Source organism: Bos taurus, chromosome X (genome assembly GCF_002263795.3).
Source record: "Bos taurus isolate L1 Dominette 01449 registration number 42190680 breed Hereford chromosome X, ARS-UCD2.0, whole genome shotgun sequence".
NCBI lineage: Eukaryota > Metazoa > Chordata > Mammalia > Artiodactyla > Bovidae > Bos > Bos taurus.
The window spans coordinates 67,888,742-67,905,723 of NC_037357.1; the positions used below are offsets into that span (position 1 = coordinate 67,888,742).

General features: G+C 36.7%; 1 protein-coding gene across 3 annotated transcripts in view; it reads right to left on the reverse strand.

The window, feature by feature from the left end:
• LOC101903477 (uncharacterized) overlaps positions 1-16,747 on the reverse strand; it is a 461,195-nt gene extending 444,448 nt beyond the window's left edge. For 2 of the 3 annotated variants that reach the window (XM_024988550.2, XM_024988549.2), the window contains exons 1-4: positions 16,458-16,746; positions 15,374-15,441; positions 14,776-14,979; positions 11,906-12,049 (exon numbers count right to left, since the gene is read on the reverse strand). The gene's annotated coding sequence lies outside the window, so the exon portion shown is untranslated. Of the gene's footprint in view, positions 1-11,905; positions 12,050-14,775; positions 14,980-15,373; positions 15,442-16,457 lie in introns of all 3 variants that reach the window. The other variant, XM_059883702.1, reaches the window with a different exon arrangement.
• Between the last annotated feature and the right edge of the window lie 235 nt (positions 16,748-16,982).

Below are 16,982 nucleotides of genomic sequence, written 5' to 3' on the forward strand. Positions count from 1 at the left end.
AAAGGCATTCTATGAGACCACCATCACCCTAATACCAAAACTTGACAAAGATGCCACAGAACAAGAAAACTACAGGCCAATATCACTGATGAACATAGATGCAAAAATCCTTAACAAAATTCTAGCAATCAAAATCCAACAACACATTAAAAAGATCATACATCATGACCAAGTGGGCTTTATCCCAGGGATGCAAGTATTCTTCAATATCCACAAATCAATCAATGAAATGCACCACATTAACAAATTGAAAAATAAAAACCATATGATTATCTCAATAGATGCAGAGAAAGCCTTTGACAAAATTCAACCTTCATTTATGATAAAAACTCTCCAGAAAGCAGGAATAGAGGAAAATACCTCAGCATAATAAAAGCTGTATGTGACAAACCAACCACAAACATTATCCTCAATGGTGAAAAATTGAAAGCATTTCCCTTAAAGTCAGGAACAAGACAAGGGCGCCCACTTTCATCACTACTATTCAACATAGTTTTGGAAGTTTTGGACACAGCAATCAGAGCAGAAAAAGAAATAAAAGGAATCCAAACTGGAAAAGAAGAAGTAAAACTCTGTTTGCAGATGACTTGATCCTCTACATAGAAAACCCTAAGAACTCCACCAGAAAATTACTAGAGCTAATCAAAGAATATAGTAAAGTTTCAGGACATAAAATCAACACACAGAAATCCCTTGCATTCCTATAAACTAATAATGAGAAAATAGAGAACTTAAGGAAACAATTCCATTCACCATTGCAACGAAAAGAATAAAATACTTAGGAATATATCTACCTAAACAAACAAAAGACCTATATATAGAAAACTATAAAACACTGGTGAAAGAAATCAAAGAGGACACAAATAGATGGAGAAATATACCATGTTCATGGATTGGAAGAATCAATATAGTGAAAATGAGTATACTACCCAAAGCAAACTGTAGATTCAATACAATTCCTATCAAGCCACCAACGGTATTTTTCACAGAGCTAGAACAAATAATTTCACAATTTGTATGGAAATACAAAAACCTCAAATAGCCAAAGCAATATTGACAAAGAAAAATGGAACTAGAAGAATCAACTTGCTTGACTTCAGGCTCTACAACAAAGCCATAGTCATCAAAAGAGTATGGTACTGGCACAAAGACAGAAATATAGATCAATAGAACAAAATAGAAAGCCCAGAGATAAATCCATGCACCTATGGACACCTTATCTTTAACAAAGGAGGCAATAATATACAAAGGAGAAAAGACAATCTCTTTAACAAGTGGTGTTGGGAAAACTGGTCAACCACTTGTAAAAGAATGACACTAGAACGCTTTCTAATACCATACACAAAAATAAACTCAAAATGGATTAAAGATCTAAACGTAAGACCAGAAACTATAAAACTCCTAGAGGAGAACACAGGCAAAACACACTCTGACATAAATTACAGCAGGACCCTCTATTACCCACCTCCCAGAATATTGGAAATAAAAGCAAAAATAAACAAATGAGACCTAATTAAAATTAAAACCTTCTGCACAAAAAAGGAAACCATAAGCAAGGTGAAAAGACAGCCTTCAGAATGAGAGAAAATAATAGCAAATGAAGCAACTGACAAACAACTAATCTCAAAAATACACAAGCAACTCCTACAACTCAATTCCAGAAAAACAAACGACCCAATCAAAAAATGGGCCAAAGATTTAAACAGACATTTCTCCAAAGACATACAGATGTCTAGCAAACACATGAAAAGATGTTCAACATCACTCATTTTCAGAGAAACGCAAATCAAAACCACAATGAGGTGCCAATTCACGCCAGTCAGAATGGCTGCGATCCAAAAGTCTACAAGCAATAAATGATGGAGAGGGTGTGGAGAAAAGGGAACCCTCTTACACTGTTGGTGGGAATGCAAACTAGTACAGCCACTATGGAGAACAGTGTGGAGATTCCTTAAAAAACTGGAAATAGAACTGCCATATGACCCAGCAACCCCACTGCTGGGCATACACACCCAGGAAACCAGAATTGAAAGAAACACGTGTACCCCAATGTTCATCGCAGCACTGTTTATAATAGCCAGGACATGGAAGCAACCTAGATGTCCATCAGCAGACAAATGGATAGGCTGTGGTACATACACACAATGGAGTATTACTCAGCCATTGAAAAGAATACGTTTGAATCAGTTCTAAGGTGGTGGATGAAATTGGAGCCTATTATACAGAGTGAAGTAAGCCAGAAAGACAAACACCAATACAGTATACTAACACATATATATGGACTTTAGAAAGATGGTAATGAGAACCCTGTATGCGAGACAGCAAAAAAGACACTGATATATAGAACAGTCTTTTGGACTCTGTGGGAGAGGGCAAGGGTGGGATGATTTGGAAGAATGGCATTGAAATATGTATATCATATGTGAAATGAATTGCCAGTCCAGGTTCGATGCATGATACAGGATGCTCAGGCCTGGTGCACTGGGATGACCCACAGGGATGGTATGGAGAGGGAGGTGGGAGGGGGGTTCAGGATGGGGAACACGTGTATACTCTTTACAGATTCATGTTGATGTATGGCAAAACCAATACAATTTTTTAAAGTAATTAGCCTTCAATTAAAATAAATAAATTTATATTTAAAAAACCCCACCAAACCAAATCAAAGAGGAGGAGATAGGGAGTCTACCTGAAAAAGAATTCAGAATAATTACAATAAAGATGATCAAAAATCTTGAAAACAAAACAGATTTACAGATAAGTAGACTAGACACAAGTATTGAGAAGATGCAATAAATATTTAATAAGGACCTAGAAGAAATAAAGAAGAGTCAATCAATAATGAACAATGCAATAACTGAGATTAAAGATTAAACTCTGGAGGGAACCAACAGTAGAATAACTGAGGCAGAAGATAGGATAAGTGAGGTGGAAAATAGAATGGTGGAAATAATGAACAAGAGAGGAAAAAAGAATTAAAAGAAATGAGGACAACCTCAGAGACCTCTGGGACAATGTTAAGGGCCCCAACATTTGAATCATAGGTGTCCCAGAGGAAGAAGACACAAAGAAAATGCATGAGAAATTACTTGAGGAGATAACAGTCAAAAACTTTCCTAAAATGGGGGAGGAAATAGTGGTGCAAATCCAAGAAAACCAGAAAAACCCAAACAGGACAAATCCTTAGGTGAAACACCCAAAGACACATATTAAACAAACTAACAAAGCTCACACACAAAGAGCAAAACTTAAAAGCAGCAAGGAAAAAGCAACAAATAACACACAAGGGTATCCCTTCAAGGATAGCAGGTTATCTTTCAAAGAAATTATTTAGGCCAGAAGACAATGGCACAACCAAGATTAATTTAACCACCAACCCATCTCATTCAGATATGAAGGAGAAATCCAAAATTTTACAAAGAAGCAAAAGCTGAGAGAACTCAGCACCACTAAACCAGCTCTTCAACAAATGCTAATGGATCTTCTCTAGACAAGAAACACAGAAAAGTTTTATAAAAATAAACCCAAAATAACAAAGTAAATGGTAACAGGATCATGCTTATCAATAATCACCTTAAATGTAAATGGGTTAAATGCTCCAACCAAAAGACAAACACAGGCTGAATGGATACAAAAACAAGAACCTTATATATGCTGTCTACAAGAGACCCACCTCAAAACAAGGTATACATACAGACTGAATGTGAATGGAAAGAGGTATTTCATGCAAATGAGAACCAAAAGAAAGCAGGAGCAGCAATACTTATATCAGATAAAATACACTTTGAAATGAAGACCATGGTAAAAGAAAAAGAAGGAAACTACATAATGATAAAAGGATGAATCCAAGAAGATAAAACAATTATAAATATAAATGTACTTGACACAGGAGAACCACAATATGTAAGACAAATGCTAAGAAGAATGAAAGGGGAAATTAACAGCAACTCATAATAGTGAGGGGCTTTAATACCCCACTCACACCTATGGATATATCAAGCAGCCAGAAAATTAGCAAGGAACACAAGCTTTAAATGATACAATGGACCAATTAGATCTAATTGATATCTATAGGGCATTTCACCCAAAAAAAAAAAATATTTTCAACTGTTTCTAAAGTGCACACAGAACATTCTCCAGGACTAATCACATCCTGGGCCATAATTCTAGCCCTGGTAAATATTAAAAAATTGAAATCATTTCAAGCATCTTTTCTGATCACAAACTGGTAAGATTAGATGTCAACTACAGGGGAAAAGAAACTGTTAAAAAACACAAACATATACAGGCTAAACAACATGCTTCTTAATAACCAACAGATCACTGTAAAAATAAAAATATGAGTAGAAACAAGTGAAAATGAAAACATGACAACCCAAAACCTATGGGAGTCAGTAAAGCAGTGCTAAGAGGGAGGTTCATAGCAATACAAACCTATCTCAATCAACAGGAGAAACATCAAATAAACAACCTAACTTTACATCTACAGTATCTAAAAGAACAAGAATAACCCCAATGTTAATAGAAGGAAGGAAATAATAAAAATTGAAACAGAAATAAATGAAAGAGAAACAAACTAGACTAAAGCAAAAATCAACAAAATTAAAAGCTGCTTCTTTGAGAAGATAAATAAAATAGACAAACCATTAGCCAGACTCATCAAGAAACAAAGGGAGAAAAATCAAATCAATAAAATTAGAAATGAAAACGGAGAAACCACAACAGACAACACAGAAATACAAAGGATCATAAGAGACTATTATCAGAAAATATATGCCAATAAAATGGACAACTTGGAGGAAATGGACAAATTCTTAGAAAATATAACCTACCAAAACTGAACCAGGAAGAAATAGAAAATTTTACAGACCCATCTCAGGCACAGAAATTGAAACTGTACTCAAAATTCTTCCAAGAAACAAAATCCAGGATCAGATGGCCTCAAGGTGAATTCTACCAAAAATTTAGAGAAGAGCTAACATCTATCCTACTCAAACTCTTCCAGAAAATTGCAGAGGAAAGTAAACTGCCAAACTCATTCTATAAGGCCACCATCACCCTAATACCAAAACCAGACAAAGATGCCACAAAACAAGAAAACTATAGGCCAATATCAGTGATGAACATAGATGCAAAAATTCTCAACAAAATTCTAGCAAACCAAATCCAACAACATATTTAAAGGATCATACGTCATGACCAAGTGGGCTTTACCCCAGGAATGCAAGGATTCTTCAATATTTGCAAATCAATCAATACAATACACAATTTTTACAAATTGAAAGATTACAAGCCAAATGATTATCTCAGTAGATGCAGAGAAAGCCTTTGACAAGATACAACAGTGACTTATGATCAAAACTCTGCAGAAAGCAGGAATAGAAGAAACATACCTCAATGTAATAAAAGCCATATACGACAAACCCACAGCAAACATTATCCTCAATGGAAAAAAAACAGAAAGCATTTCCTCTAAATATCAGGAACAAGACAAGGGTGCCTAGTCTCACCACTACTATTCAACAGTTTTGGAAGTCCAAACCATAGCCATCAGAGAAGAAAAATAAATAAAAGAATCCCAACTGGAATGGAAATAGTAAAACTCTGTTTGCGGATGACATGATCCTCTACATAGAAAACCCAAAAGACAACACCAGAAAACTACTACCAGCTATAATCCCACTAGCAAAGTTGTGGGGTATAAAATTAATACAGATAAATCTCTTGCATTACTATACACTAAAAATGAGAAAATAAAAAGAGAAATTAAGAAAACAATCCCATTCCCATTCCAACGAAAAAAATACTTGGGAATAAGTTTACCTAAAGAAATGAAAGACCTACATATAGAAAACTAAAAAAAAAAAAAAAAACTGCTGAAAGAACTCAAAGATGACACAAAGAGATGAAGAAATATATGATGTTGGTGGATTGGAAGAATCAATACAGTGAAAATGAGTATATTACCCAAAGTAATCCACAGATTTAATGCAAGTTACCAATGGTATTATTCACAGAACTAGAACAAATAATTTCACAATTTGTATGGAAAAGCAAAAAAACTCGAATTGCCAAAGCAATCTTGAGAAAGAAGAATGGAACTGGAGGAATCAACCTGCCTGATTTCAGACTAACAAAGCTACAGTCACCAAGACGGTATGGCACTGGCACAAGGACAAAAATATAGATCAGTGGAATAAAATAGAAAGCTCAGAGATAAACGCAAACACCTACAGACACCTTATCTTTGACAAAGGAGGCAAAAATATACAATGCAGAAAAAACACTCTTTAACAAGTGGTGCTGGGAAAACTTGTCAACCACCTGATAAAACATGAAACTAGAACATTTTGTTACACCATACACAAAAATATACTCAAAATGTATTAAAGATCTAAATGTAAGACCAGAAACTATAAAATGATTAGAGGAAAACATAGGCAGAACACTCTCTGACATACGTCACAGAAAGATCCTCCCATGACCCACCTCCCAGAGTAATGTAAATAAATGAAAAAATAAACAAATGGGACCAAACTAAATGTAAAAACTTTTGTACAACGAGGGAAACTATAAGCAAGGTGAAAAGGCAGCCTTCAGAATGGGAGAAAATGATAGCAAATGAAACAACTGACAAAGAATTAATCTCAAAAATATACAAGCAGCTCATGCAGCTCAATTCCAGAAAAATAAATGACCCAATAAAAAAAGGGACCAAAGAACAGACATTTCTAAACAGACATTTCTCCAAAGACATACAGATGGCTAACAAACATGTGAAAAGATGTTCAGCATCACTCATGATAAGAGAAATGCAAATCAAAACCACAATGAGGTACCATCTCATGCTGGTCAGAATCACTGCCATCAGAAAATCTACAGACAATAAATACTGCAGAGGGTGTGGTAAAAAGGGAACCCTCTTACACTGTTGGTGGGAATGCAAACTAGTATAGCCACTATGGAGAACAATATGGAGATACCTTAAAAAACTGGAAATAGAACTCCCATACAACCTAGCAATCCCACTGCTGGACATGTACACCAAGGAAACCAGAACTGAAAGAGACATGTGCATCCCACTGTTCATTGCAATACTGTTTACAATAGCTAGGACATGGAAGCTGGAGTAGGAAATGGCAACCCACTCCAGTACTCTTGCCTGGAAAATCCCATGGACAGAGGAGTCCAGTAGGCTACAGTCCATGGGGTTGTGAAAAGTTGGATAAGACTGAGTGACTTCACTTTCACTTTTCACTCTCTTGCACTGGAGAAGGAAATGGCAACCCACTCCAGTATTCTTGCCTGGAGAATCCCAAGGACAGAGGAGCGTGGTGGGCTGCTGTCTATGGGATCACACAGGGTCAGACATGACTGAAGCGACTTAGCAGCAGCAGGACATGGAAGCAACCTAGATGTCTATCAGCAGATGAATGGTTAAGAAAGTGGTGGTACATATACACAATGGAATATTACTCAGCTATTACAAAGAATGTATGTGAATCAGTTCTCATGAGGTGGATGAAACTGGAGCCTATTATACAGAATTAAGTAAGTCAGAAAGAGAAATACCAATACAGTATATTAACACATATATATGGAATTTAGAAAGATGGTAACAATGACCCTATATGCAAGACAGCAAAAGAGACACAGATGTAAAGAACAGACTTTTGGACTCTGTGGGAGAAGGAGGGTGGCATGATCTGAGAGCATAGCTTTGAAACATGTGTATTACCATATGTAAAATAGATGACAGTGCAAGTTTGATGCATGAAGCAGGGCACTCAAAGCTGGTGCTCTGGGACAACCCAGAGGGCTGGGATGGAAAGGGAGGAGGGTTCAGGATGGGGGAACACATGTACAGTCGTGGCTGATTCATGTAGATGTATGGCAAAAACTACCACAATATTGTAAAGTAATTAGCCTCCAATTAAAATAAATACATTTATTTAAAAACAATAAAAGGCAAGTGGCTTACACACACACAAAAAAAGAAACAGATCCACACTTGGCTGGCTTTTGTTTCTCACAGTGAAGTCCTCTGTAACCCCAGTTGCTTTATTCTTCCTAGATATACAGTTCACAGAATCACACACATGCTTTAGTATAAATTAACATAACTAAGAATAGAAGAACATTAAGGGCTTTTTTATACAGATGCAAAAAATCTTCAACAAAATAATAGCAAACTGAATCCAACAATATATAAATGGATCATATACCATAATCATCTTGGAGTTATTCCAAGGTCACAAAGATGGTTCAACACTCACAAATCAATAATGTGATACATCACAATGACAAAAGGAAGGATGAAAATCAAATCACATGATCATCTCAACAGACACAGAAATAGGAGTTGATAAAATTCAACATATGTTCATCAAAAAAGAAAACTCTCATCAAAGTGAGTACAGAGGGATTCTATCTCAACATAATAAATACCATTTATGACAAACCCACAGCCAATATAATACTCGAAGCCTTCCTGCTAAATTCAGTAACAAGACAAGCATGCCCATTCTCACCACTTCTCTAACATAGTATTGGAAGTCCTAGCCACAAAAGTCAGACAAGAAAAATAATAAAAATTATCAAAATCAGAAGGGAAGTGAAAAAATTCACAGTCTGCAGATGATATGATACATTATAAAAAATATTCTAAAGTCTCCACCCAAAAAACTATCCAAATAAATGACTTTAGCAAGTTTTCAACATATAAGATTCATATACAGAAACATGTGACAATTCTATGCACTAATAATGAAATATTAGGAAGAAAAATCATGAAAACAATTCCACTTGAAGTTGCATCAAAAAGAATAAAATACCAAGGAATGAACTGAACCAAGAAAGTGAAAGATCTGTACTCTGAAAACTATAAAATACTGATGAAAAAAATTGAAGATGATACAAAGAAATGCAAATATATCCCATACTGTTGGTCTGGGAGAATTAATCTTTTATAAAATATCCATACTACCAAAAGCAATCTAGAGATTTAATACAATCCCTATTAAAATACCCATGACATTTTTCACAGAGTAGATCAAATGTCCTAAAATTAATATGGAACCACACAAAACACCAAACTGCCAAAGCAATCTTAAGAAAAAAGTACAAAGCTGGAGATAAAAACCTCTCAGACTTCAGACTATAATACAAAGCTACAGTATCAAAGCGGTGTGGTATTGGCACAAAAACAGACATAGATCAATGAATGGTACAGAATAGAGATACCACAAATAAACCTATGCACCCACGATCAACTAATCTATGAAAAAGGAGTCAAGAATATTCAATGGAGATAAGACAGACTTTTCAACAAGTGGTGCTGGGAAAACTGGACACCCACATATAAAACAATGAGATTAAAACATTCCATCATACCATATATAAAAATAAACTCAAAATGGTTTAAAAGACTTAAATGTAAGAGCAAATACCATAAAACTCCTAGAAGAAACATAGGCAGAATATTCTTTGACATAAATCACAGCAGTATTTTCTTGGATCAGTCTTCTAAGGCAAAAGAAATAAAAGCAAAAATAAGTAAATGGCAGCTTGCTCCTTAAAAGCTTTTGCACAGCAAAGGAAACCACTGATAAAAAGAAAACTCTACCTACAGAATTGCAGAAAATACTTGCAAATGATAAGACTACTAAGGGGTTAATATCCAAAATATGCAAACAGTTCATAGAACTTAACATGAAAAAGCCAATAAAAAATGGGCAGAAGACTTGAATAGACATTTTTGCAAGGAAGCACATGGTCAGGAGGTGCATGAAAAGATGTTCAACATTGCTGATTGTTAGAGAAATGCAAAAATAAAAGCAACAATGAGATATCACCTTACATCTGTGAGAATGGCTATCATCAAAGTGTACACAATTACAAACATTGGAGAGGATGTGAAGAAAAGGGAATCTTTGTACACTGTCGGTGAGAATTTAAATTGGTGCAGCCACTGTGGAAAACAGTATGAAGGGGTCTCAAAAAACTAAAAATAGAACAACCATATCACAAAGCAACTCCATATTGAATGCATATCCAAAGATACTAATTAAAAAAGATACATGCACCCCAATGTTCATAACAGAACTATTTACAATAGTGAAGATATGGAACCCACCTCCCATATTACTCAGCCATGAAAAAGAATAAAATTCTGTCATTTGAAGCAAAGTGGGAAAAAAGTTGAATACAAATATTGTATGATGTAACTTATATATGGAATCTAAAATATAATACCAGTTAATGTATATGCAAAACAGAAACATGGTAACATTAAGAATTACAAAAGAATTAAAATATGAACCAAATTTTTGAAATTTACTTTTCACTTGACATGCCTCTGCATAAAAATAATTTTATTGATATAAATGATGTAAGTTCTCACATAAATTTTTGTGCTAGATAACTGTAATATTTCAGCTTAATGTGAAGATAAACTTATGCTGCTGCTAAGTCGCTTCAGTCGTGTCCAACTCTGTGCGACCCCATAGACGGCAGCCCACCAGGCTTCCCCGTCCCTGGGATTCTCCAGGCAAGAACACTGGAGTGGGCTGCCATATCCTTCTCCAATGCATCAAAGTGAAAGTGAAAATGAAGTCGCTCAGTCATGTCCGACCCTCAGCGACCCCATGGACTGCAGCCTTCCAGGCTCCTCTGTCCATGGGATTTTCCAGGCAAGAGTACTGGAGTGGAATATGCACTGTGACTATTTTTATGGATGAGAATTAAAACTTTATTAAGTTTAAAAAGTAAAGTATAAACAAGACATTATAATTCTGTAATGATGAAATATGATTTTAATCTATATAGTACCTTAAACATTTTACTTAACAAAACAGAATATGCTACACCATCTTTCATAATCCCTAAGTAAAGAAAATACTGCAATAAAGCAAAGCTTCACAATCACTAATCATCTTTAGAAGAGTTTCTGTAATTAAAAAATGCTAAGAGCAGCCAATCTTCTCTAAAGTGCTCCTTGGTGCATTGCTAATAAAGACATCTGATAAAAGACAACTTTGGATCTTTCCTCACTCTTAAATCAGTAAATATTTTTTCAATATCTATTAATGTGAACAGCTAGTAATAGAGGCAGGCATAGCCCTTGCTCTCAAATGTCAAATTTATTTTAAATGTAACAAACTATAATTAATAATAAAATTAATTTAATTAATGACATTTAACTTCTCCTTTCACTGCATCTACTGGCTTCCCTGGTGGCTCAGATGGTAAAGCGTCTGTCTACAATGCAGGAGACCCAGGTTTGAGCCCTGGGTTGGGAAGATCCCCTGAAGAAGGAAATGGCAACCCACTCCAGGACTACTGCCTGGAAAATCCCATGGACAGAGGAACCTGGTAGACTACAGTCCATGGGGTCGCAAAGAGTCGGACACGACTGAAAGACTTCACTTTCACTTTCTTTCACTTTCATTGTATCTGCTATTCTATAATCCATTCTCTTCAGTCAGTATTAGCTCCTTCCAATAGAAGAATATAAATCACATCTGTTAGGCAGTGTGGTTTATTTACTAGTGTGGTTGCCTCATGTCATTATTTTAGAATGATTGTTTCCAATAATTATATATTAATTAATTTTATTAAGTCCAATTCACAATTATTAAAAATTAATTAATACATTAATTCCAACAGTCATACAAGGAAGACACTAAATAAGAAATGGAAATTTTTCTGAGAATGTGTTTATTAAAACATAATGCTATGAACCTTTAAACACAGATTCAGGTTCAAATCTTTAATATTGAAGGATCTTCTGTAAAATATTACAAAATAAATGTTTTTATATATTAATACTTTGTGAAATCTGGGCAGCTGAGCCGTTAAAGATCAAATATGATCTGCAGAGCTAAGATGTTTCAAAACACCTTACCTTCTATCCACAGATGAACTTCAATAGAAGATGTCACAGCTGGATATCGTCGGAAAAAACAACTTGTTTGTGCCACGTATCAGAATGGATAAATAGAGAAAGTCTTCTGACAGTTAATGTTTAAGGCTTAGATATTCTGAGTAGCTAAGGATGAAATAACAGAATTTAATCAGATTCAGGCCTTATCTATTTATACAGACTGCATTACATTAGCATACACTGTTAGGTATGGGAGTTTAGGGTAAAATTTGTTGTTGGGGTAATATAGTCCACCATTAAACAATTATGCTACTATTTACTGAGTGCCTCTTTAGTAAAATACAAAACTCAAATATAAATCTGAATGAAATACCAATATATGCTACAATGTGAAAAAATCCTGAAAACATGCTAAGTGAAAGAAGCCAGACAGATAAGGTTGCATAGTGTGTGATTCCATTTAGTTGAAATATCCAGAACAGATAAACCCACAAACACAGAATAATTAGTGGTTTCCAGGAGTTATAGGGAGGCAGGGAACGCTATGCTATGCTAAGTCACTTCAGTCATGTCCGACTCTGTGCAACCCCATAGACGGAAGCCCACCAGGCTCCCCTGTCCCTGGGATTCTCCAGGCAAGAACAGTGGAGTGGGTTGCCATTTCCTTCTCCAATGCATGAAAGTGAAAAGTGAAAGTGAAGTCGCTCAGTCGTGTCCGACTCTTAGCGACCCCATGGATTGCAGCCTAACAGGCTCCTCTGTCCATGGGATTTTCCAAGCAAGAGTACTGGAGGGGGGTGCCATTGCCTTCTCCGAGGGAGGCAGGGAATAGTGATTGTTTAATAGGTACAGGGTTCCATTTTGGGATAATGAAAATGTTTTGGAAATAGAAAGTGATGGTTGCACAACACAGTGAATATACTAAATATCTCTGAATTGTAGACTTTAAAATAGTTAATTTTATGTCATATGAGTTTTATCTTAATAAAATAAAAATTAAAAAAAAAACTACAAATATAAATCTGACACAACTTCTGTCCTAGAGGAATTCTGAATCTATTAAGATCAAAAGTACATCAACAGCACTGGTAACTAGCTTAAGACATGTACCATACAGACCAGAGCTAAAGAGTTAACACTTAAAGAAACAGATTCTTGGAGGAGGTGGCATCTGAGTCAAGGCAAAGAAGACTAGAAAGAAAAGAACCTTAAGGGAAGAATAGTATGTTGATGTATGGCAAAACCAATACAATATTGTAAAGTAAAAAAATAATAATTTAAAAAATATGAAGAAATAAATCACACAAAAAAAGAGAAGAATAGTAATATTTGCTCTATCTACATCAGGAGTGCATTGTGAGATCCATGGAAAGAAAAATGAGAACACTTTCTAAAATGTAAGACATTCATCACAGAAATGTGAATCATTATTAGCACCGGTAATTTTGAAGCTTAAAGTTGTTGTAGTTTTCAGTGTTCCTACCTGTATTACTCAGCTCTTCAAACCCACAATAGGGAAGATACAAAGGATATACTAATGACATTTATAAAGTAATATTGTGATAATGCAGATGCTCTTTGAATCAACTCTTCCCCTTCCATTTACTGTCTTTAAACTTTATAACTGTGTATGTAGAAATGCTCTAACTTGAGTCATTGATGTTAACATTAAACAAATGATCTGAAATCATAGCCAGAGCACTCTGGAAAAATACTTCAACATAGGTCTCACTTTCCGAGCCTAAATAAGTATGACCAAATTAAACGAGTGGTACTGCCATGTTTTTTTTTTTTTTTCCTGGCCCTCCACTGAGCCAATTAACTCATGTCCTGCCTTATACAGCCACTTCTTTATCTACTAGAGAATATTTTGTTTACCTTAATCTTGTTTGTCAAGAAACCTGGGTTTGAATATCTTTTAAACTGCAGATATGACAAGGGGCTGGCATGCTTTCTAGAGCAGCCATGTCCAAAAGAACTTTCTGCAATGTTGGAATATTCTACATCTGAACTATTCAATACATATGGCCACATATGTCTGTTAAGCATGTGAAGGGGACTTGAAAACACAATTTTAAATTCTGATTAATTTTACCTGACTGAAATTTTAATAGTCACATGTGGCTAGTGGTACTGGACTGGACAACAGAGTTCTAGAAACGATAGTCAATTATTAGGGTCATGGTCGCTGCCATACATCAATATAAATCAGTCATAATTTTTATATATATTATATATATATATGAAATTATATTATATATATATGAAATTATATTATATATATATATGAAATTATATATATATATATATATATATATATATATAGGCTTCCCAGTAGTTCAGCGGTAAAGAATCTGCCTGCAGTGCAGGAGATACAGGAGATGCAGGTTCAATCCCTGGGTCAGGAAGATCCCTGGAGAAGGGCATGGCAATCCATTCCAGGATTCTTGCCTGGAGAATCCCATGGACAGAGGAGCCTGGCAGGATACAGTCCCTAGGGTCGTAAAGAACTGGAGATGACTAAAGCGACTGAGAGTGTGCACGCACACACACACACACACACACACACACACACACACACACACATATATATATATATACCCCTTCCCTCTTGAGCCTCCCTCCCCCACCCCACCCCCTCAATCCATCTCTCTAGGTCATCACAGAGCGCCAGTCAGGGCTCCCTGTTATATAGCAGCTTTGCACTAGTTATCTATTTTACACGTTAGTTTTTATATGTCAATGCTACTTTCTACCACCACAACATTGTAAAGCAATGATGTTCTAATTAAAAAGGAAAATATTAGGGTTATATATCTGGTAGACATTCTCAGATTAAAAATGTGGGTTGTTAGAGGAATAGGAAGATCTGAAAAAATCCTAATGCTTACTGTCAGATTATCTGTAGCTTTAAAATGGATGAAGAAACTGGCAATGAGGCTACCAGCACTGGCAAGCTGCTGGTCCTTCTCTGATTTCCCCCTCACCTGAGGTGTGAGGTTAAGTGAGGCTGCACAGAGGTAGGGGGGTGGATAAAAGAAAGGACTTTTGGTAGTCTCCAGTGGTGAACTAACCTCCAATAGCTTTCAGTTACTCTGAAAAAAATAAAATATAGTTAGCATAAGAGAAACCCTTAGTGAAGTTCTGGCATCGAGCAGAGAGTCTGTTAAAATAAAGAGGGAAAATGTTTACATCATTCGAGCACAATCAACAAATGGGTAATATGGGGTTACTATGTGCCAGGCACAGCGAATTTCATTAATTAAAAGATGTGGTTTGCTTACTATGATTGTGTAATATTACTTAAAATCCTTCAAGGAAAGCAAGTTTTGGTGTGCAATGGCTTTCTTCTTATTATTATTTTTTTTTTTTTTGCTATTTAACATTACTCCTTGAAATCTACCTAAATGGCTTTTCTCTTTTTGTTCTCTTTGTTTTGGTCTTTCCAGTTTCTACTGCTTTCTTCATTTAACTCCAGATAAGTGTTACCTGTTTTGCACTCTTGCATCTCCACGTGGCTGTTTATGCAAAATATTCACCAAGAGTTTTCATCTCAGCTTTAAAAAAAAAAAGGAAACAAAACTGTCAAAATAATTTAAAAACTGTGATCAAATTTCCCTTCTCAAGATCTCAAAGTGCATTCTTATTATGAGTATTGACTAGCTTTGAATATTAGTTTATTTCCAAGTACATTCTTTTATGTAGAAAGGTTTGGGTCTACAGTCTATGTAGGAAGATAAACTAGAAGTTCAACTTGAATGGCCCTAATTACTAGCGTTTTAATTAATGTATTTTAACTGTACAACTATAGACATTCTATTATCCATATCCAAGACAATAAGGTGTTAAAATTTTAAACAAACAAAATATTCTAAAGGATATAATCAGCTGATCTGGGCAGGGTGGATTTCTTTATCCATAAGAAAACAATATAAATAATGCAGAGAGGGATTATTATGTTCTTATCCTACAGGAAGAATAATTGACTCAGGGAACTAAAAAAAAAAAAAAAATACAGTTGATATCTAATCATAAGGTTGGAATTCGACGGTTAGAACAGCCGTCACAGAGTTCGACAAGGCAGCAGCGCGCGTTTGCTAACAGCTAAAATTCTGTGGTAAATTTTCCTCATGTCGAGCTGAAGTTAGCCTACTCTAAATTCGCGCCCCCACACCCCCATTTTCCTCCTTGTTCTGCCTCAGGCTGTCCCTGTGAAGGAAATCTCTGGAGACTCTCACCTCAGAGAGACTCCTCCAATCTATGGTCCTGTCCCACCAAGTTGTCAGTTAGCCAAACTAACTGTCCCCTCACTCCCTTTTTCCGTCCTCGGTTTTTCTTAGGACACTTTCCCTGCCTGTCCTCACCCAAAAGTCTCCCACTAGTCTGTCAGGACCTCCATCTGCAATGCGAAGCTTCGAGCAGAGCTGCGAGACTGAGGCAGCCTGACCACCTGAGGCCAAGGGACCAAGGGCCTCTCGGTTACTCTGACTCTCCCCGTTCCTCTGCCCTGGCAATCCGGTGGGCCTCCTCCCCTCCACAACTACCCGCGTTTTGTTAGACCATATCGCCTTACAGGGCTTTCAAATGGATGCTCCTCAGAATGGTAAACGCCTCCCGCTACAGCCGCACCCGAGGGTTACAGCAAGCCGCCTTCCTACTTGCCTCTTCCCCTACCCTCTCCGGCCAGACGCCGCGAGGGCAGGATTCCCTCAGCTACCAACAGGGCGGTTGGGTAGGGGAAGGACAGGTCCCCGTTGCGCTGCGCCCAGCACAAGGGTCACCGCGGCCCTCAGCGCCCAGCGCATCCCAAGGAACCGCCGGCTGCGGGTGACGTAACTCTGCCCCGACCTGGCGCGCGGGGGTGGGGTTAGCGGTGGGGGCGGGGGAAGTGAGCGGAGAGGAGGCGGGGGGAGTGTTGGGGGGCCGGCCGTTGGCTGCGGAGGTGGTCTTCGCCTTTTACCCGCACTTAATAGCTGTTGAAAAAGTTTGTTTTCCCTGCAATGCTGTACAAATATCTGTGCGTGTACTTTAAGGGGTTTAAAAGAAGATTAATCACAGAGACGCGCGCGCGCGCGCACACACACACACACACACAATC